A 21,600-nucleotide genomic window follows, 5' to 3' on the forward strand; every position below is an offset into this window, starting at 1 on the left:
ATGTTGGTAGGCATTTTGTTATGTAACATTTCCATCTTCAGAACAACCACTCTTACATGGGACAGAAAATTATTTGATACCTTCTCATGATAAAATTAGGGTCTGCTTCACTAAAATATGACTTGAAAGTCTGAATTAAACTCTAAAAACAACAGTTCCAGATTGATAGCTTTTGGCTACTTTGCAAATCCATTTTTGATTGACCAATTTTGCTATAGATAACCGCAAACAAAACACATTTACAGAAAGCTTTTTGTGTGGTAGAATTTTAAATCTACCAGTTAAAACCTTGCCACAGCAGTGGATTAAAAAAAAAAAAAAGTGGCATTTTTTCTGTTACAGATATTAATTGGGGTTTCCTTGTCACAATGAAGGGTTATACAGAAGGCCATCTAAAGAATCTTCTTATCATACACCATCCCAGTGCTTACAGATGGCACTGATTTACTCATTTCACTAGGCTTGCTTAATATTACTATGTTTCTCTGGTGTAAAAGTGAACAACAGTCAGACATAATGTAGGAAGTCTCCTAATTAGAAAGAAAAACATAAGTAAGAGATTAAAAAAATATTTTACTAATGAACTGCAGCTGCATTTTACAATTACAAGGTATTGCAATGCCTTGATGAGATAAATCATGTAGCTTGTCTAAGCACAACAAAGTGAGCTGGAAAAATAAAATACAACCTCTTTCTGTAAATAGTTCTTGTACTGGGGCCAGATTTTGTACTCTACTACCAGGTAAAAATGGGAGCAGCAGTGGAGGTTTACTGGAGAGATGTGAGGAAGGTGCCACATTCCCAAGAAACTGAGGAATACACAAATGGTCCCTTTCCTGCCAGCAGCAGCATGCAGCATTTAAGCAGGCACCTATTCTGCCTGTGTCTAAAACCAACTCTACTCAGGGTGCTACAGCTTTGTCACAGCTAGAATTTCCAGCATTTATGGATTTGTAGACCTGAGGAAGGATTAAGATACCTTTTTTTAGAGTTGCAGACATGAGTTTTAGTGGTATTTTGCTTGCACTAAGCCTCCAGCTGCTGTTCCAGAAGTGTGGAAATTGTTCATAGACCTCTGCAGATGCCTTAGATTCCACAGAATATTTCAAATAGCACGAAGTGCCTATATTTAGGTAACTAAACTGGGACTTATGTGTCCACATGGAGATCACTAAAGGTGAACAAGATATCTAATCTTCCTTTGTAGCCTGTGGAGTTCTATTCTTTAAGGTCAACAGAGACCTGACTTTGTTCTCTGTGGTCCTTTGACAGTATTGACTAGGTCTCAAGTTACTGAGATGAGAGCTTACATACCTGCCTCCTACGCACCTTTATTTGGAGCTCAATCCCACTCTAAATTCTGGTTTAAATTCTGGTGTTTTTTTGTTCTCATTGAAACTGGACATTTTTTTATTGCTGTTTAAATTGTGATGATGTCTAAGACGTCTGCAGTCTGAGATTGAATAGGTCATTAATTAAGTCAACTTTAAAGTCTAGCTTGGTGGTGACAGAAGCAGCACATTCACCTGTGCCACACTGGCAGGATGGTAACAGTGTGAACAATTTACTACAGAAGACTACAGAGAGTAGGCTGTGAGGTAAATATGAGCATGCAGGTTCTCTTCCTGCTGATGTCTTCAGGGGACTGCTCTGGAGAGCAGCAAGTGTTTACTCTTCTTCATTGCAAGAGAGCAAGCTCCTCTCAGTCTAAAAGAAGACGGGACTACCAGAAGGTGTAGAAAATGTTATTTGCACTCAGTCATCTGTAAACAGCTCCAGCCAATTCTGTTTGTTCCTTAGCTCTATCAACACCAAAATGGACTAGAATTTTTTTAAAAAACCCTACATATCTGTCAAAAGTGAATTATTAAGGGATTTCTTAATTTCCTTCTGATGTCACACCTGAGAAGTCAAAAAGGAGGATGAGAAATAGTCTATTTCATCTAGATACTGACTATAGATTAGAGAAACAGCAGGAGGAAATAAAAAATAACTGAACTAGACTGAACGTAAGTGGTCTTGGCTGGATGAAGAAGAAATGTCCATGAACAAACTTGGAAAGCTCAAAGATGGTGTTCAATTTATCTAAGTAACTTTGTTCACTTGGATTTAGCTCACAAAGCTTGGTGCTTAAATAGGATATATAGTCTCAAATTTGGGTGCTGTAATGGGCAATTACCCTTGGGTGAATAAAAATGAAGCAGATTTTTTTCATCCTATTGTAAATACCTAAGTATGAAAAGTTGAGTTCTAAATATTTGCCTTCCTGACTCAGGACAACTATTAGACATTATATCTTAGGGATTGTGCTTTATGGCTTGCAAATAACAGTCATGTGTTTTAATGTATTTAATTTTACTGGCCTGACTTTCACATATTTTAAGAGCTCTCTACCTCTCCTTGGCAGCAGAAGAAATTTATCTTGCCAGAGGAATATAAAGGGCCTGTAAATGGAAATCAGGGCTCAGTTATTCTATTTCTGAACATCAAGGTCTCAGGTATTAGGCTGTTTGAGATTATTGTTACCTACCCAACCATAATGTGAAAGTGAAATCATGCAATGAAGAATGTTCTAGGATGAGTAAAATATTTCCCCCTTCTGTTGTTCTATTTTGTTTCTTTACAGTTAAGAGAAGCATAAAATGTGCAATTGAATCCTGTTTGCTTGATATTAAGATAATAATTTCATGCACATACCCACACAAACAATGCTGCAATGAAAACTGAATACATTCCTGCAGCCTATGAAAACCTGTAGTAAATGGCCTTACTCTAAATTAACTAATAAAACTTTCCTAATTATGCATAGTAAAAGGGTAAAGGAGAATGATAGCAGGAAATTCCTTTTGCCTCATGCTACGGGTTTGGAAATGCAGTGACATCATTCCTATTGCCAGGCACTGGAGGAGATCATAATGGGGTATAATTGTTGCTTGCTCATTTGATTGAACTCCAAAACTATATCAAATAACACTTAATTATGCAGTAGAATACCATTACAGAAGAGAACTCAGAATTGAGGGCTCAGTGCAAGCAGAAGCATTTAATAATTACACAACTCCTGTAGAAGCAAAGGGATAACTTGCTGCTAATTAGTCTGGAATTTTACGCTCACAATATCCTAAGTAAATCTAGTGAAAATTAGTTGGGAGCCTGAACATACAGTTTTACTATAGCTCCATCTGGTACATGCCCTCCAATTACCCAGCACGTTGGCTGGTTGTTTGAGGGACACATTTGATATCTGGCCAAGTTTAAAGGTCTGCTGGAGGTAAAACAATGCCCACCCTTTTACAAGGGGATCATTGTTGCTCAACAATAATGCTCTCTGGCTTATTTGAATGTCAACAATTCAGAAAAGTTGATGTTTGGAGCCATCAAATAAAATGTTTTTGTGAAACAGTTTATTATTTCAGTGGTAATTATTTGAATCATTCATGGTAAAGGATGTTTGCTAATGAGAGCTTGGCTGCTGTAAATTCCAGGGAGACTGAATGCTCTTTGTGCTGACAAAAAGGCCCAAATCACTGGAGAGCGACTGACTGGACAAATCATTCATCTATGCAAATGCCAGCCGAAATGGTCAGATGCATTTATTACCCTGCTCATTATAGTAAACAAGGCAGAAATCGTGACTGGCAGTTATCAACTTGCCCTGAAGTGTGATTTGTTCTCCTACCACTATTTAAATGAGAGGAAGAAAGGCATGCCACCAGGGACTTTGTCGGTTTATAAAAGAGTAAATGTCACATAGCCCAGTGCTTAAAGACTTTTGATTGACAAATGTTTTATTTGACATATCAAACAATAATGGTTTTTATACCAAATAGTCCATATTTGTTAGCACAAATTTAACCCCTGGAAGAGTGAGAACTGATTTTTCAGAATGCTCTGAATCCAGATGGAAAGTTAGAAGTAAAAAACAACTCTCTAACTGGGTGGACTGGAATGAGAGTAGTGTGGAAAGATGTTTTTCACTCAGACTTCAAACGAACTGCTGTCTCAGTTGCTTCAAGAAAGCATCTCACATTGGCAAGGCTAATAGCACGTAACAGAAGGAAATAAAAAAGTGATTTATTGCTTTTTTTCTTAAAGGAAATACAAGAGCCATTTGGGAGTTCTAAACAGGACCTGCCTCATCCTCAAACTATGTTCCTAGAGCACTTATGCTTGTAATAGGATGGGATATAGCCTGACTTGTTTGAAGAATGTATGGGTTTGATAACCAGAAATTTTACTGGAAAAAATAAAAACAAACAAAACAGAAGGAGATGAACATAGATCGGAATTCTTATTTGTATTATGAGTGTGTGATTGCTGCTACCTTTTATTTTAACAAGCACAGGCTTGCACAGGTGAGCTGTCATTATTGAATATGAACCAACTTTGATACAGGTGGTTCTAAGACCCTGTAAAAATATTTACAAAATTCTAAGTCCCCCGGTAAAAAACAAGAACGAAATGACACATGATGCTTCATATCATTTGCTGATGATGTATTTTCATGTTTGTTAGCCAGTGCAAGGGTCACATGGAAAAGCATACATACTCTATCCAAATGTGGACTTACACTGTTTGAGAACGACCTCTTTCAGATTTATAGGAGGACAAATTCTGAGCCAGATTCTTGAAACACTTTCCATCCAGAAAAGTAAACTGGATCTCAAGAATGAGATCCTGAAACTGAAGAAAAATCAGGGATCATTAGGTACTGTAAGAGGAGAATAAAGCCCTTTGATTGTGACTCTCAGAGAAAGGGGGGATGGGGACACACACACGATCCTACCTGCCTGTATCTTCTAACCAATGCATATTGTTGAGCTGAGATTCTGCAACCCAGGTAGCCTGAAAGAGAAATGCTAAGTGGAAAAGAAGCAAGAAAAAGGGTATCAGAAAGATGCTTTGGGTTATCTGGGAAATATAATGTGATTTTAATAATAGTATGAATATGAAAAATACTACCTATTAGCCAGAATGATAGACGGAGGAATTAAAAACAGTGTCTATATAATGCTTTACGGCTCTTGTGAATCAAACATTAACCAATTCATTCTCTCATTAGCTCTGTGAAGTAACATCATTAATCCTCCTTTGTGAAGGGGGAGCATCTGCATACATAGATAAGTGATAGATATTTAAGGTCACTCAGCTGGCTGCAGAGCTGGGTAACACCTGGGTGTTACTACCTAGAGCATTTGATTTCCACGTGCGTGCCTAGCTATGACTGTAAGCAGGAGTTTGTAAGGGACATTTCCTATGTGCTGAAAATGGGTCACACAGCATTAACTTGCACTGCACACCTCTGCTATCAACATTTAAAGGTTCCTGCTTTCTAACATCAAAAAAAAAACACTTATCGTGGTTATCACTACTGTCATTAGAAACACAGGATTTTTCATGCCAACCTGAAATACTGATTTTTATTCCCAGTATCCAGTGTGTGTGGAGGTAGGCTGGCCTGGTGCTTGACAGTAATACCCTTGGCTAGTCAGGCTGTGATGCCTTGCACATGGAAGGAAAAATCATCCATAGATATCCTGAAACCACAAGGACATCTGTTGAGATATACCTTGCAGACAGAGGACTACAAAGAGTCTTGCTGATCACAATCCAAGAGCAGTATTTGATTTTGAAACATCATGCAAAGATGACTGTCAGAAGATAATTATTGCAAATACAGGGAAGAAAATATTCCAATTTTTTTTCTAACATGGCTTCTATTATTAGGGCTAAGTGTTCTCTCTCACTCTGATTGTAATACATTCTGGACACACATATTAAAAAATTAAAAGTAATTTGTTACCAGCATCTGCTTTGCAGGCATTTTGTCATTACCCTCCTGTCTTGGGATACATCCAGCTCTTATTCATGGGAGCCCCTGCTCCTCCTCCCTCCTGTGCCTTCATGTTCCCTTTTGATCATCCTCATTCCCCTGATTTCTGACTTAGTCTCTCAGAAGCTGCTGTGTTTAAATGCTCCCATTGGTCCCCCATTCCAGCTGCCATCCATCTCCTTCAGACCTGCCACGTCATTCCAGAGTCGTTGCTTCTGCTTGTCTTGAGGGTGCTGTCACAAGGGGCTGATTTAACACAGTGCAAGAGGCAGACAAATGGTTAGCTGCAGACATAGGACAGGCCAAGGGAGCTTTTCAAAAGCAATAAATAGCCTTCTTCGGTTTGAGGATTTTGCAGCTGAAGAAGGCAAGGTGCTAATAAGGCAGGGAGGAGCACCTGCTCTTCCATGACATTGCTGCTTCCACCTTCTCCACTGGAGAAAAAGTTAAAGGAGTTGATTAATATAGTTCAGGAAGGTTTCAGGATTAATTTTCAGGAATGTGAAGTAATCAACATTTTTCTCAAGCAGTTAGTAGGTTCAGTCAATAACAATGCCACTGTCAGAACTAACTATGTGCCCAGAATAAGTGATTATCAGGAAGCCAGGGACAGGACAACACTCAAAGGGTTATAATAATAGAAGAGGAAAGAATTTCATAAACAATGCTAAATATGTTTCATTAATGAGAACTGGAAGCTAACAGCAGGCGGCAAAAAAAACCCCGTTTAATTTTGCTGGTTATTCCAAATAACTTCTTGTCCTCTGTGTGGAGGTGAGTGGGCTGCTTGCACATAAGCAGTTTTCTGTGCATCCCAAACCTGTGCAGGAGCTGCAGATGTCATTGCAGCTTCAGGCTTGGACTGATGATCCCTAGCTATGTTCTCCAAACAGTAAGGAAACCTTTTGATGCAGGAACAGAGAAATCAACAGATTAAAAAAAAACCCAAACCAACAGATTCAAACCAAACACCACTCTGGTAAAAACTAAGAATAAAATCACTCTGCCCTGAAAAACATATTCCACTGTTCTTAGCAACTGCACATTGTTACCCTGTTTTTGGATAAACTAATTAATTGCATTACCAGTAACTCACTGACAAATTTCATGATGTGCTGGAGGAAAAACCTCCAGGAAGAACTGACCTACCTAAGATCTTCCTTATGCTATTTTATAATGGGTTAATTCCAGTCACTTCAAAGTGTAAAAATCAGTACAGAAGCAGGCCAACTCTTTTATATACACTTGTAGTCAAAAACTATAGAACAGTCATAATTAGGTGAAGTCATTGGCACATGTCCCTAATAGCCTGAAACTGAAGGGACAATGGGACAATTAAAAGAGTGAAGACATTTCTACATTAAAAAATTATTCCTTACACAGTCTGAGCTGTGTCCAATAGAAAGCTATTAATATCAGTCTTTTCATTATTCAGAATTCTTTCAACAATTGCATCCAAATTAACATAACCATCTATTTCCATGAGAGCACAAATTCATGCTAATTGTATATTAATTCCCAGGATGAATAATTGAAGTATCAGATGCAACAGCTCAAAAAACTATATCTTATTTAGTGCTTAAGTTACAAGTTATAAGCCTTACGTTGATCAAGAAAATTGTACCTAGATCTTCATTAACATACCAGGAATCAACCTACAGCTGACAAAATCAGAGACCATGTAGGTTTAACAGTGTGTGACTCTGCTGTGTTTGACTCAGCCTGAACATACCTGAGTCTTTAAAGTTTGTCAGTGCAGGTAATTTTATAGCCAGGAACCATCACCTCCCATTACTCCATAAGACCTCTCCAAAGCAATAACACTGTGTGCATGTAGAAAAGGAATTATTTGAAAATGATGCCTAGTTTTTCTTGCTTGGGATCAGCTAGCATTTACTCCCACTTTCCAGCATTTCTCTCAGGCAATGCTGATCGGAGAACTTATATGTAGATGTTCTGCCCATTACGATTCCTCTGTGTACTAATAGGACACTGCGTTGCTTGATATTGCCTCCCATTAACCTTCTCTTTATAAATATTACCTAGATCATGAACCTACTTTATTAATTAGGGAAACCAGCCAAATTCTTGCAAGAAAATATGACAATTTCAAAAGCTAAAATGTTGCAAAATAGAAGGAGATAGCTAAATAAACTAAGACAATTTACTAACAACTAACAGCTTGCTTCTTTCTGAATAGCTGTAAAACAGAAATAGAGCATCCAGCTCACTAAGGTAGAAAATTCCAGTATAATTATTAGCCAAGAATGAGAAAACCCCAGACCCACGGCTTTTATATTCTGGTCATTTGAATGCCAACATGGTACCATGCATATTTCAGAAGTGACTTAGTCCAGTTGTTTCTATTGCTGTAGGAAGTTCATTACTAAGCAGAGAATGCTTGGGTCAGACATCTGACTGTGCTATTTTATATTTGTACCATATCCATACTTCAGGGACTTTCACAAATTAAGGAGTTCAGAAGTGTTTCCTGAGTGTGTGTGTCTATGCATATGGAATTTACAAGCACACATACACAGTGTACCTTTTAGCTGTTGGTATAGCAGGGAAAAGAAGGTGGATACAAGCTTCTAGTTAGAAGCTGAAGCTCATTAAGTCTTTCCTGAAATTGGCTGCTAAAAGCTTATCTATTTAGGGAAGTGTCAGTTTCTTTACTTACACATTATCTGCTCAAAACAAAAAGGACAAAGATCAAAACTAGAGAAATCTTGCCAGCTTTAAACACCTGCCCTAGCAACATGAGCCCTCTTTCTCAATCCATTTCCCTAGTTTGCTCTACAGTCTGGAAGAATGCTTGAATGACAAGCTCAGATGGACAACCAGAAACCATTTATCCTCAACTCTGAGAGGACTGAATTTCTGCTGGCAAACTGACCCTATCTCTTTGAGAAGATAGCTTCCGTTTTTGTGCCCTTGCTTGCTGAAGAGGACTCATTAGGTTAACCAAGAGGTCATGAGGTCATTAACTGCCCAAGTTGTGGTAGATTTCCCATGACTTTTTAAAGCTTGCATACATTTAGAGCGTCCAGACTTTCCTTCACTAAAATTCAGGAATAATTTTGTTTTAGAAGAAGGCAACAAAATAGGATGCTGAATTCTAATATATATTCTGAAATATTCCATCACAAAAGAAGCTTTTCAAAGTGCTTTGTATATTTCTGCTCCTCCTTTTTTTAACAAAACACAGCAAGCACTATAACATCCTTAACTTTTTATAGATATATTTTCTTATTTTGCCTTTTAATATATCAATTTTACTTTTCATACTTGTGTGATATCTCTAGCAATGGAGAAAGGTACTAAATAAGCATATGGTTTTACTGTTGGCATATTTATATGGCTGAAAACAGCTTTGCTGCATCAGTGGATGCACATGCTATTTCTGAAAGAAAACTTTTGCCCATCTGATCTATCATATCGGAAGCCTAAGACATCATCTGAAAAGCACCACCACCAGCTTCTCCACTCAGTGCTGCTGATAACAATGCTAACATTGATCCAGTTGGAACAGCAGTAAGAACTTCACGTACTTTTCAATGCTTTCCAGGTTTCTAAGCCCTGGGTGGAATCATCTCACTGTTTAGCATCTGTAACTCTTCAGTTCTGCTGAGTTCTGATTTGACTGATCATGTCATTGTGAAAGGTGGCAGCAGTGGATGAGCCACAGTCCATTTTGTAGCCATGGAACACAGCTGACCTACAAAAATATCTCTGGTCATATGAAGGTATTGTATAGAGTTTAAAATAGTTATGTGATGCTTGATGAGAGGATGACAATGTCTTTTTGTGAGGCTAAATGACATATCTCTATTGAGATCAATATGGCTCAGATGTGCAAACACTGAAGTCCTACACTGCAGCTGTATCTATTCCCCTGGTTTTTGTCCTAAAAAACTCACAGTATGGACATTATACACATCTATCTCAAAACTACCCATCCCCTGCTCCTTGTTGCCAGACATTTCATACAGCCATTCCACATTAAAATATGAAAACACTGATAAATTTCTAAAGAAAAAGTAATGGCATGATAAATGACACTTGAGCTGATTAACAGTTATTCCCAATCAATATCATAAGTCTGATAAAACACTAATTGTCCTTCTAACTGTTAGAACTTTCTTTTCATTGTCATTTTCATGAAATTACAATGAGACCTTGTTTAAATGTGTGTTACAGCTCTCTTGCTATAAAGAGGGAATCAGTTGTCCCTGTTCCTTCAGTGTACCTGCCTGTGATATCTCTCTGCACTCCTAGCAGGCTGCAAGGAAAGCCTAGACTAGAAACAGCCAAGCACTGCATCAGGAGCACTTAGTTTTAGAAATCTGACATTCAGAAGGTTAAAGCAGCAGGTCTGGTTTGAAGAAAGTAGGTGCTTTGCCAGAATTGCCTCTGGGAAAATTTTTATGGCACAGACACCTAGGGCATTTACTTGTCTGCTGGAAGAGAAAAATGGTGGTAGCCCAAGGGCTGAGGGAATTTCCTACTTATTCTTTCAATTGTTATTCAGGTTTCAATGTTACTGTATATCTTACTAAAATGTTATATAGGTTTTACAGTCCTGCTCTTAAATTTCAATAGAATGCCGTAACAAGCTGTGCAGTGTCAACACAAAAGCTTAATAAGATTGTATCTATCGCTGTCTCTTTAGATCCCTATATGAAGCCTATTGCTGGTTAAAATTAGCACATTATCCTTACTGGATCCTACTGTTGCTGACAAAGGATTCTGGTCTAAAACTTGTCTGAAGATTCTTGCACAACAACCTCCTTGTATACGGTAGATTTTCCTATCTCAGATTCCCTAATCCTCATCAAAAATCTCACAAAGACTTCAGTCAGCACATCCTTTCCAGGCTTCAGGATTACTGCTCATATTTCTGCAGAAAGACAAAAAGGAAAGAAGAAAGATGTTTAACCATGACATGTCCAGGTAATACTGTATTTTCATAAATCAGGATTTTCTCACTCTTTATGCTTTTTTTTTAAGCTTAATTACATATCATGCGGAGTGTTTACACAGTACAGGCAGTGCTTAGCCATTCAAATGCTGAATCTGTTACTCTCATATAATTTATAAATTATATATATATGAAATCATGTATACTAGGGATTTTACAGAAGGCAAAGGAAGACATCACCCTTGCTCTATGAGTCTATAGCCTAAATTTTATGTGATCTACCAAGAACTAGTAACAAGAAGCAGAGACACAGATGAAACACAGCAGTTGTTTAATAGCATATAAAATTTAAGCACATACTTGTACTGTGGCACATTCTTCTCTTTTATCTTTTGATAAAAATAAAAGAAAATAAAGATAAAATGCAGTAAATATGATCAACCACACAATACAGAATTTTCATAAAGCATAGCAGAGATAGAGAGAATGCTACACAAAATATTGTTACATGGGAAAAAACCTCACAGGGAATAAAAAATTTCCTTTCGAAAAGATTTCAAGCTAACATAAAAGCCAAAGAATTGTTAGGCCTGGCTCATGGAAACACCTACAAACTTACTCAGTCTCATTGACTTAGTATACTTTCTCTTCCATTTCAAAGAACATATGTAATTTCACATATCAAAAAGCAGTAATGCCGGTCCAAAAGGCAGTGAGATGTTTTCCATGCTGGGTTAATATCCTGGGATGCAGAGGAAGCCAGAAAGAACAACTCACACCAGTGGCAATGGTGTTATGCATACGCACTCAGAGCTGCTTTGCAGTTAGCAGTTGGCTAAGTTTGTTGTATTAAAAATAACTCACTGATTAAAATGATTTCATTATTTTTAGGGTTCGATATAACACTTTAACATACAAAGATTTGCGAAGTGGTAATAAAATTCAGATTAGTTTCCTGCTGGGAGCAGGACCTGGTGACTTAAAAGTCAGCTAGTTTCCTGCATGAATTGTTTACTTACAAAACATTTTCTCAAACGATAAGTTAGAAATAGCAACACAAGCCTCCTTTGTTTGCAAACTTAACTAAAGTGTTATCCTATTTTCAGTAGGAGCTGTCTCTTAAGGCTTTACACAAGGCTCAGGCAAGCCTCACTGCTTCATCAGGAGATCCTTTGTCCTCACTATAAATCCCTTTGCTACATATACTTTCAACAATCACTTTGCCTGGTAAAGTGGATCTGGATATCTTTTGTGAGTGCAGAATATAAATGAGCCTTGGACTTCCAACAGCCAATAGCTGATGTGTGGGATCTTTACCTCCTCCTGTGGAAAGTTTCTCTCTTGACATTTTCATCGGTTGTAGCAATGGTGCCTTGGGATGAGTTAAAGTACCTGACTGTGGACCCAAGACCTAGTGACCTGTCTTGGGTGTCAAAAGTAATTGAAATATCACCTGCCATATCACTCCTTTATGTGCCTTTGGTATAGACACAGACATAACTTACTCGCATTTATCTGTGCCACTTACATGGCCTTTCCATGCTCTATACCTATTTTTGAAATAACAATATTCCTATTGCCTGCAGTAAGATTTCCCCTCATGAGCAAGACATACCACTGCTTATAATAATGAGCAAAACCTGAAGGAGAAGCAGGATGCAATTAAGACATGAATTTGGTGATTACAAAGTTTGATTAACACACAGAACCCAAGTTTCATTCTTATTTTACAAACAGAAGGTTTCCTGTACTGCTCTACCAGTGTATTTCCTTTCAACACAGTGGACTATTTCTGGGACATATTCTATGCCTAATTTTACTGCTGATGTGGATATAGAAATATGTATAAAGTGTTCATGTGCCATAGCTCACTGGAAATTATCTGTCGGCTCCAGATGTGGATAACTGTTGAATAAAAACAGATCATCAATTGATTTTTGCAAAGGCTGTGGAATGACAATTTGACAGTAATTTAGAGCACATATTGAATGCACATAGCGTGACTTTGAGACAGCAGCCTAGACAAAAAGGACACTGTCACCCAATGTCCCCTATCCCCTTCAATAAATACTAGTCTCTCTGCAGTTTTAAAATACTACATGCCATTGGGCAGCCTCTGTGAATAATGATGGCGTTGGTTTTGTAATTTCTCTAGCTTGTTAAGGATGTGTTCACACAGCACATGCTATTTGCTGTCTGAAAGCTTGAGGATGGTCTGCTCTAAGTGAAGAGAGATGTACTCCAGTGACACCTTCCGTGCCCTTAGACACCTACCATAGGAATGGGATTTGCTGGATCACCTGGAGGTATCCATGTCTCCCCATGATTTACAGAATAAGCCCAGCAGACTAGACCAAATATAGAACTTTGACAATGGTAATTTTAAAAGCAATCTGTTCCAGACTCTGTGAGCTGGTAGATGAATGAACTGTGAGAAAAACTTTTCTTATCCATCTACCTTTTGCACTGATAGAGAATTCAACCTCCATACAGTATTAAAATAAACACAGGATAGGAATGATTTGGCCAAACATAGACCTCTGTACAAATGTATTGTCTCTTGCTTTCTCTTTATAGCAGACAATAGACAGAAATAGAAACTTTTGGGTTCTTGTTCTTAGGCGATAGATTGAATGCTAATATAGAAGTCTTAAATGGGTTAGATAAATTGTGCCTTCCAAGTATTCCCTCTCTCTTCATTTAATTTGAAAAGGGAGGATAGCATGAAAGGTATAAAACCTGAAATGAAAACAATAACATAAACAAAATAAACTACAAAAATTCATCTTCATGCCTAACCTATTTTCTGACTCATCAAACTTATTCATAGTCTTGTTTCCAATTTAATTTTGTACAGAAAATTCAAACTTTGAGCTGGACACTTCCTGGGAAGGTGGTTCTTGAAAGCACCTTTATAAATACTCTAGTAGCTTGCATCCAATTGTAGGACTGAGGTGAGGATAAATGATGCCAAAAGGCACTTTATACTGCTGTCACTGAAACCTGAAGAGTCTAGCTTCCTCTTCCATAGAAGCAGTGCCTTAAAATTTGGGGCTCAAATTGTTATTTTAAAAATAGTACAGTGGTGTCTGAGGCACATAAAACATGTGTGTATATATGTGCATTTCTGCATGTGTGCACACAGGTGCATGCAGGTGTATGAATCACCCATAAGCTGGTCATCCTGGCATGTCTCTTGTGGAAAGCAGGGTTATGTGGTGGCTTGTCTGCCACTGCGGTTAGCAACCGAGAGGTACTCTATACTAAACTTATAGATTTCTATATCTGCAATTCATTATAAATGCATAGAATTTATATTAAAGCATTATACAAAAAGCACCTTAGATAGCAAGCATTTGCATATTTTCTGGGTTTTTAGATTTGTATTTGACCACCTAATACAAGTCAGCAACTCTATTTTCTACTGTAACTGAATGATCCCAGGTACCATCTAACACAAAGCATTGCTGGAGACCTGAGGAGACCAGATGTAGTAACAGCAATTTTGGCAATCATTGCCGAAGCTCTGACTGGAAGGGGTGTTTGGGAGAGAAAGCACAAGTGCTTGGACACACGTACCAAATTAAATTGTATGGACACAAACCATGACACTTCCTTTGCAATACACCAGGTAAGTACCCAACAGGCACTGCAGTATGCTGGAGCAAGCATTAAGATCACTTAAAAACAGGGCTGCCCTTATGGCATGCTGGGGACTCAAACATGACTTTGAAAGCATAACCCCATTGGGCTGAGGCTGGGACAAGACTTACATGCTGCCTGGTAAAAAGTGCTGGGACAAACCAAACTGGGGCATGTCACGGGCAGGTGGGCTCATGGCACCCACCTCACCACAGCCTTTGTGTCTGCAGAGGCAACACGACACAAGGCAGAGCAGGCCTGAGTCACAAACCACAACACAGCAATAACTTGGCACCCTGGAGGGAAGGGATGTCATCCAGAGGGACCCTGACATGCTTGAGAGGTGGGCCTCTGTGAAGCTCATGAAGATCAATGGACTCAAGTCCAAGGTCCTGCACTTGGATTGTGGCAATCTGCAAATTGTAGGGACACACCTACATGGTGGGTGGAGAAGAGACAGAACCACACTGTGGAGAAAGACTTGGGTGTGATGGCTGATGAAAAACTCAACATGAGCTGGCAATGTGCTCTCACAACCCAGAAAACCAATGGAGTCCTGGGCTGCATCACAAGCAGTGTGGCCAGCAGAGTGAGGGAGGTGATTCTCCCCCTCTACTCTGCTCTGGTGAGATCCCACCTGGAGTTCTGTGTACAGTTCTGGTGTCCCCAGCATAAGGCGGACATGAAAGTATTGGTGCAAGTCCAGGCTAGAGCACCTCCCCTACGAATGCTGAGCAAGTTGGGGCTGTTCAGCACGGACGACAGAAGGTGGCGTGGACACCTCATGGCATCCTTCCAGTATCTGAAGGGGCCTACTGGGAAGCTGGAGAGGGACTCGCATCACGAACTGTAGTGATAGGACAAGAAGTAATGGGTACAAACGGAAAGAGGGGAAATTTATGTTAGACATTAGGAAGAAATTCTTAACCATGAGGATGGTGAGACACAGGAACAGATCACCCAAAGAAATCGTGGATGCCCCATCCCTGGCATTGTTCAAGGCCAGGTTGGATGGAGCTTTGAGCAACTTGGTCCAGTGGAAGGTGTCCCTACCCATGGCAGTGGGGTCGGGGCTAGATGCTCTTTAAGGGCCCTTCCAACCCGTATAATTCCGTGAGTCTGCTATCCCATAACCAACCCTCCGCGCCCGCCGCCCGCCGGGACCGCGCGGGCCCGCCCCGCGCCGGGGCTCGGGCAGGCGCAGCCGGCGGCCCCGCCCCCGCCGCGCCGCTTCCCCCGGTTCCCGCCCCCGCCGCCCTCCGTGCGCGGCGCTTCCGGCGGCGCCCGGCGCGGCGGCGGCTCCGGCGGCCCGGGCGGCTCCGCCCTCCGGACGGGGTAGGGTGGCGGCTCCGGCGGCGGCGGCGGCGCCGGGCGGGCGCGGGGGGGCCGCAGTGCCGGGCCCTGAAGCAGCCCCGGTGCGGGGCCGGCCCTGGGCGGCCGGTGCGGGCGGCCGCGGGTGTGCGCTCCCTGCCCGCCCGCCCGCGGGAGGCTGCGGGGCCGGGCCGGGCCCGGCTGGGCTGGTGGTGCTGTCGGGGAAGGGACGCGGAAGGCAGCGGCGGCACTGGGCAGTCCTGCCTGTCTCTGCTCGCCGCTGCCCCTGGGCCTCGGCAGGAGCTGCCCCCGGGCAGGGGAACTGCCCCTGTCGGTAGAGAGCGCGGGCGCCCAGGGAGTGGGAAGTGGTAGGGATGGGATATGGGATGGAGCAGGGAGGGGAAGCAGTGCTGGGACCAGACAAAGCGGGCAGGGCTGGGCACGGGTTGTACTCCTCTCTCCTGCGGGTCCTCCGCAGCTGCTCGGTCCCTGCGGTGTTACACACTTACACGGCTTCACCCAGTTGCCCGATCACAACACAACAGAAAGCAAGACAGGAGTTGAACTAGCGATTTTATTTTATTTTATTTTATTTTATTTTATTTTATTTTATTTTATTTTATTTTATTTTATTTTATTTTATTTTATTTTTTGGGTGTGTACTTTGGGGTGCTTCACTTCTTGTGGATTGTTGTTTGCTACCAGTGTAGTCCGACAAATGGACATCAATTGGATGTGAATGGGCATGATTAGGACGAGAGAACACAATCTTAAGTTGTGCCAGGGAATATTTAGGTTGGCCATGAGGAAGAATTTCTTCACAGAAGGGGTGATTAGATATTGGAATGGGCTGCCCGGGGAGGTGATGGAGTCACTGTCCTTGGAGGTGTTTAAGGAAACATGGCACTTAGTGCCGTGGTCTAGATGACATGGTGGTTTTAGGTCCTAGGTTGGACTTGATTATCTCAGAGGCCTTTTCCAACCCAATTGATTCAGTGATTCTGTGACAGTGGAAGGTAACAACTACATGGCCTAGTAGCTGCAATCCGTGCAGTGAGGAAGCAGCTGACCAACAAGTAAATGCTATACAGAGTATGCCTGCATGGAGAGGCAGTATGATATCTCAAGAGAAAAGTGAAAAGACGAGTCAGACAAATGCATGCAAATTCCCTTTTAAAAGTACTACAGTGAATTTAAAAAATTATTTTTGACATGAAGAGGAGAGTTTCACCACACCTGGAAGACTATTAATGCTGGTAACTTTAGACTTTGAATAGAAGGGGCTACCTGATGATTTACCCATGTTGAGAAACAATTTCTTTTGTCTGGGAAAGCCGCCTCCATAAGACAGGGTGGCCACTTGGAACGTGTAATAGATACCAAAGTAACTTTTGTCTCCATTATATCTCAATGGTAAACCACATGATGAGTCTGGTCCTGGCAGGAAGGCAGTCAGTGAAGTGGTCTGAAATTCTTGTATTTTGCATGTTTTGGTGCTCATGAAGGCAACACAAGATTTTTAGATAGATAAAATTGCCATATATGCCAATTTTTTTCAAACAGTAAAATTATAAGTTAGAAACGTATAAAATGACTCATTTTAGTGCCAGAATATATTGTGGGAAGAAAGACAGCAAATGAGGCCTGAGTTTAAAGTATACTGTAAGATCTTATTAATTTCTAATTAATAATAGTTTCTAGTTTCAACAAGTTGAGTGTAGATGTTGGTATAATCTAGGTAATTAACAGCAAGAGTTGCTAACCTGTGGTAAAAGTACTCTGAGACTGTAATGTAAGGATCCAGTATTCCCGCTGTGCATTCATGTACAAAGATAATTAAGAGGTTTCCCATTTACCATCTTTTATCTAAGACACACATATTAAATAGCATTAATCTTTCTTGAGAGATAGGACAATCCATTGTTTTTGTCATTTATACATTCTTTGTAATTTGTCAATGTTGCTGTTTCTTTTATAGTCAAATGAAAGAAAACCCTGCTCAGTGCTCCCAAATGTGAGATTAGCCAAGCTGGTGTAAACAGGAATTATTACTTCACTGGCTTTAAAAATCAAACCTGGTGAATGCATGACTTGCATGTACAACATTTGCTTCTCTTGAAATAGTACAAACTCTTGCCTATCATGTGCTTTTCCAGGGATGGCTCAGGGATGAAATGTGCCATATTTCTTTTTTTTTTTTTTTTTTCTAAATCTAGTATCTGTTACTTGTTATGTTTTCACACACATCCTTCATTTCACAGCCCGTTGAAATCTCAAGTATTTTTCTGTGTATTTCCCACCTTTCCTCAGCAGTCTGGTTGGTGAATAACTCTGTCCTGTTTCTGCTTGTATGGGATAAAATTGTGATTATTGAGGAGTTGTATTTGCCAAAACAACCAAAATGAAGAGGTAGAACCATAGAATATCCTGAGTTGGAAGGGACCCTTTGGAATCATACGGTCCAACTCCTGGCCCTGCACAGGACACTTCAACAATCACACCATGTGCCTGAGAGCATTGTGCAAATGCCTCTTGAACTCAGACAGGATTGGTGTTGTCACCACTTCTCTGGGGAGCCTGTTCCAGTGCCCAGCCACCCTCTGGGTGGAAAACATTTTCCTCATATCCAGCTTAAACCTGCCCTGACTTAGCTTCATGCTGTTTTTTCAAGTACAATAATCATTAATTGGATGGGTTGCTTCAAAGCTGGAAAATAGATTTGTATACAAAAACTCCTTGTAAAAAGAGGCAAAATAGACTGAAGAGATCTAGTGCTTTTGAATGCTTTAACTTAATTAGTGTGTTTTCCCTTGAAATCTCTACAGAAACTGTAAGACATTTTACTTTATCAAGGTTTGCTGTGCTTGGAAGAAGGAAATAGTGAATTACAGTCTTGGAAACCTTTCTGTATGTATAGCACAAAGAGAAGAAGGGTTATTTGGAGAATAGAGAAAGGGAGTTTGCCCATATAATTGAAATAGTCAATTAAATAATAGTCTGGGTAGGAGACACTGTAAATAATATGATGGACTCTAATGTATTTTGAAAGAAAATATCTCTTAAAAAAATTTTATTCCAGGTCTAGTCCCAGGTGGTTTCCTGGAGTTTTGTCTAACGTGTAAAAGTAAAGATAACATTTTGGTAGCCCTCTGAGCCGGTCTGACTTGGGGACTGTGCACTCTTTCCCCCCCCTCAAGCCAGCACTAACTTCTTGTGTTGGTTTGGGGAGAAGAACAGACTGAAAACTACACTTGCTTGCAGGAGTGTTTCATGTCTGGCTGGGCAAGCCCTAAGGCTTATCTCTCTGGCCCTCCAGCAGTGCCGGCTGGAAAGGTGGCTGTGAAGCAGAGAGGGGTGGGCTGCGTGGTGCACGGGATGGGAGGACAGGGCTCATGCAGCCCCAGAGAGAGGCTGGGAATTGGATTCAGCCTCAAAGGCAAGATGGACACGTAGGCACAGGATAGTAGTTCACAATGTCACTGTGTGTTCATAGCGTATTGTTTTTTGTTTCTAACCAAATTGTTGGTACCTTCTGTGCTAGTCTCTGGTGGCTGCTGAAGGTTCTGGTATTTAATAGCACAGTTTCAGTCCATTTAATGGAATAGACAGAAAAAATCATGATATGAAAGAAACAAAAGATGTAGAAGGCTGCTGCTTGGGAGGAGGATAAAAAGACACACTTATATGAAACCTTTATTAGGCTTTACTTTGGCATAATTATGCCTGTACAAAAAAAAATTAATAATATACAACAGGCCAAAGACACAGCCAGAGATTGAAAGGCATAGTTGCATCGGCCTAAGTGGATCTTTTAAAAATAATCAAGGAGTTGGAGGGAGGGGGGAGTTTTTGACATAAACTTTGCATGTACATGAACTCCAGACCTGTTTATCTTGATGCTTTGCATAGACCTGAGTCTGCAGTTTTAATTTTTTTTTGCAAAGTTAAATCTTTTTAATTAGAAATCAGCTTGACTTCTGGTCGTTCCTGAAAAAATCTCTTTGTATCATCTGGCCCTACTGATCTGTATTTAATGTAATTCTTGCACTAGCTTATTATCCTTTAACCTCTGGAGCAATTTTTCATTCGTCTTTTTAACTCCACACAATTCTTTTTAAATGCCAGAAGAAGAATTCCTATTTGTATTTAGTCCTAACACTTATTTAATCCTTCTTTTATAATAGTTTTCTGTTTTGTCTTACTTGTAATAAACTACTAAATCCGATATTGTTCTGAACTCTTTAAAACAAATTTGCCTCCACTTGTATTGTTTAGACTAATATATTTTCATGAAAGCTTTCTTTGCCTGCTTACTTACTTTTGACCCTGTTGACCAATGCCAGCCAAAATTGACAAAATTGTGTCAGTGTAAAGGATATGAAATTTTTAAAGGTTTTGTGAAATCATCAAGTTGCTAGAGGGGGAATGACCCAAATTAACATTACTGCTAATGGAAAATCTTCAGCATGATTTCAGGTTATTTCCTCTGTTAGACCTGGCTTGAACTGGCCAGCTACCTGATGTACAGCTCTGAACCACTGGATGGTTTTGCTGGTCTTGGACAAGCTTAGATAAGGAGCACTGCTGGGTTTTACAGCAGCACCACAAGAGCTGCAGGCTGTGGCCAGAGGAGACCTGGAGTTTGCAGTGCAGATGTGAAGTTGTGTAGGTTGCATATGTGAGATAAGTGATTCCCACCTCACCTTGAAGTACCACAGCTGATTGATTCTTAAAATTGAGATCTGTAAAGCCGTAATTTCCATGGAGCAGGCTTCAAATCATGTTAATCAGTAAAATTTTGAATTTGAAGGTGGTGTATATGCTGATCTACCCATGATTCCAGGGCTTGATAGCAGTACATTTGTTGAAGTTTAATGTCTGTTGGCATATTCTTTAAATAGATCTTTCTTTCTAAGAGGGGAAAAATCCAGAAGGAGAATGTTTTTGTAATCTTTACTTACATCTTATAGCATCTCTGCTTTGAAAAAATAAAATAATGATTTTCAGACTGGAGTTGTTTATTTTTAAATTTTTTTTATTTTGAGGAGAGGTTCAGGGTTGTGCTACGTTTTTTACCAGTGTCTTTTCTAAAAGGTGGCTCAGGTTGTTTGGGGGAAATGTGACATTACTGGTTGTTGGCATTCTAGGGGATCTGGTAGTAAATCAAGCATATTGTCTTATACATTCCCTTCTGCACTGAGTATCAGGAGTAATTCATGTTGTTGACAGCTGCATCACGTGAAACTAAACAAAAAGCCAATAATAGAAGAGGCAAGAAAGTGAGAATTGAGCACCTCGTTAGTAAACTTTCTTTCTGTCATGATAAGAGGGGCAAATAGTGCAGCCTGTCCTTATCTGTTACCACAAGTGCCTTCTTGCTGAAAACGTTGAGGCGAAAGAGAGCTGTTTGTACATATGTGTGTTTGTGAATATGGGAGCAAGTGACTGACCCAAAAATCATACACTGTGGATTTGTGTAGAGACTTTAAAAAGTTTCCATTTGTTTAATTAGTTGCCCTACTTTAAGCTTATGCTTCCAAAAATGCTATAATATGGTCTCACTTGTACCCACTGCAAACATTAAATACATGGTTTGTCTGCCTAGAAGTGTGAGACATTGTGTTAGTTGTTACTTGAGGTGTCTTCTGCAATAGAAGGGTCACATCTGTTGATTCAGAGATTACCACAGTGTGTATCCTGCGGTAAACTAAGCAGCAGCTCCAGCACGGGCTGTTGAAGAAACATTTATTCTATTTTGAGACATTCTTAGTCATCCCTGTTTTGGTCTCTAACGGGTTACAGGCATTACTCCTTATTCTAGTCTAGTAAAGCTGATGGACAAGTTAATGAGAAGGCCACTTTGTCAGGAACAGTTTGTGGTGCTGGAGGATGT

The 21,600-nt window shown here is 40.1% G+C and overlaps 1 protein-coding gene and 1 long non-coding RNA gene across 4 annotated transcripts in view; one reads left to right on the forward strand and one right to left on the reverse strand.

Annotated features, from left to right (window-relative positions):
• Positions 1 to 4,504: 4,504 nt before the first annotated feature.
• LOC138107335 (uncharacterized) lies at positions 4,505 to 6,114 on the reverse strand. Its single transcript, XR_011149418.1, has 4 exons — positions 6,021 to 6,114; positions 5,406 to 5,537; positions 4,787 to 4,859; positions 4,505 to 4,683 (listed from the first exon to the last, which is right to left on the reverse strand). It is a non-coding gene; the product is annotated as an uncharacterized lncRNA (long non-coding RNA).
• Positions 6,115 to 15,671: 9,557 nt separating this feature from the next.
• FBXL4 (F-box and leucine rich repeat protein 4) overlaps positions 15,672 to 21,600 on the forward strand; it is a 64,510-nt gene continuing 58,581 nt past the window's right edge. The window contains exon 1 of one of the 3 annotated variants that reach the window (XM_069011096.1): positions 15,672 to 15,731. The gene's annotated coding sequence lies outside the window, so the exon portion shown is untranslated. Of the gene's footprint in view, positions 15,732 to 16,020; positions 16,042 to 21,600 lie in introns of those variants that run through there. The other 2 variants (XM_069011098.1, XM_069011099.1) reach the window with 2 other exon arrangements.

This window comes from Aphelocoma coerulescens, chromosome 3 (assembly GCF_041296385.1).
Source record: "Aphelocoma coerulescens isolate FSJ_1873_10779 chromosome 3, UR_Acoe_1.0, whole genome shotgun sequence".
NCBI classification, from domain to species: Eukaryota; Metazoa; Chordata; class Aves; order Passeriformes; family Corvidae; genus Aphelocoma; species Aphelocoma coerulescens.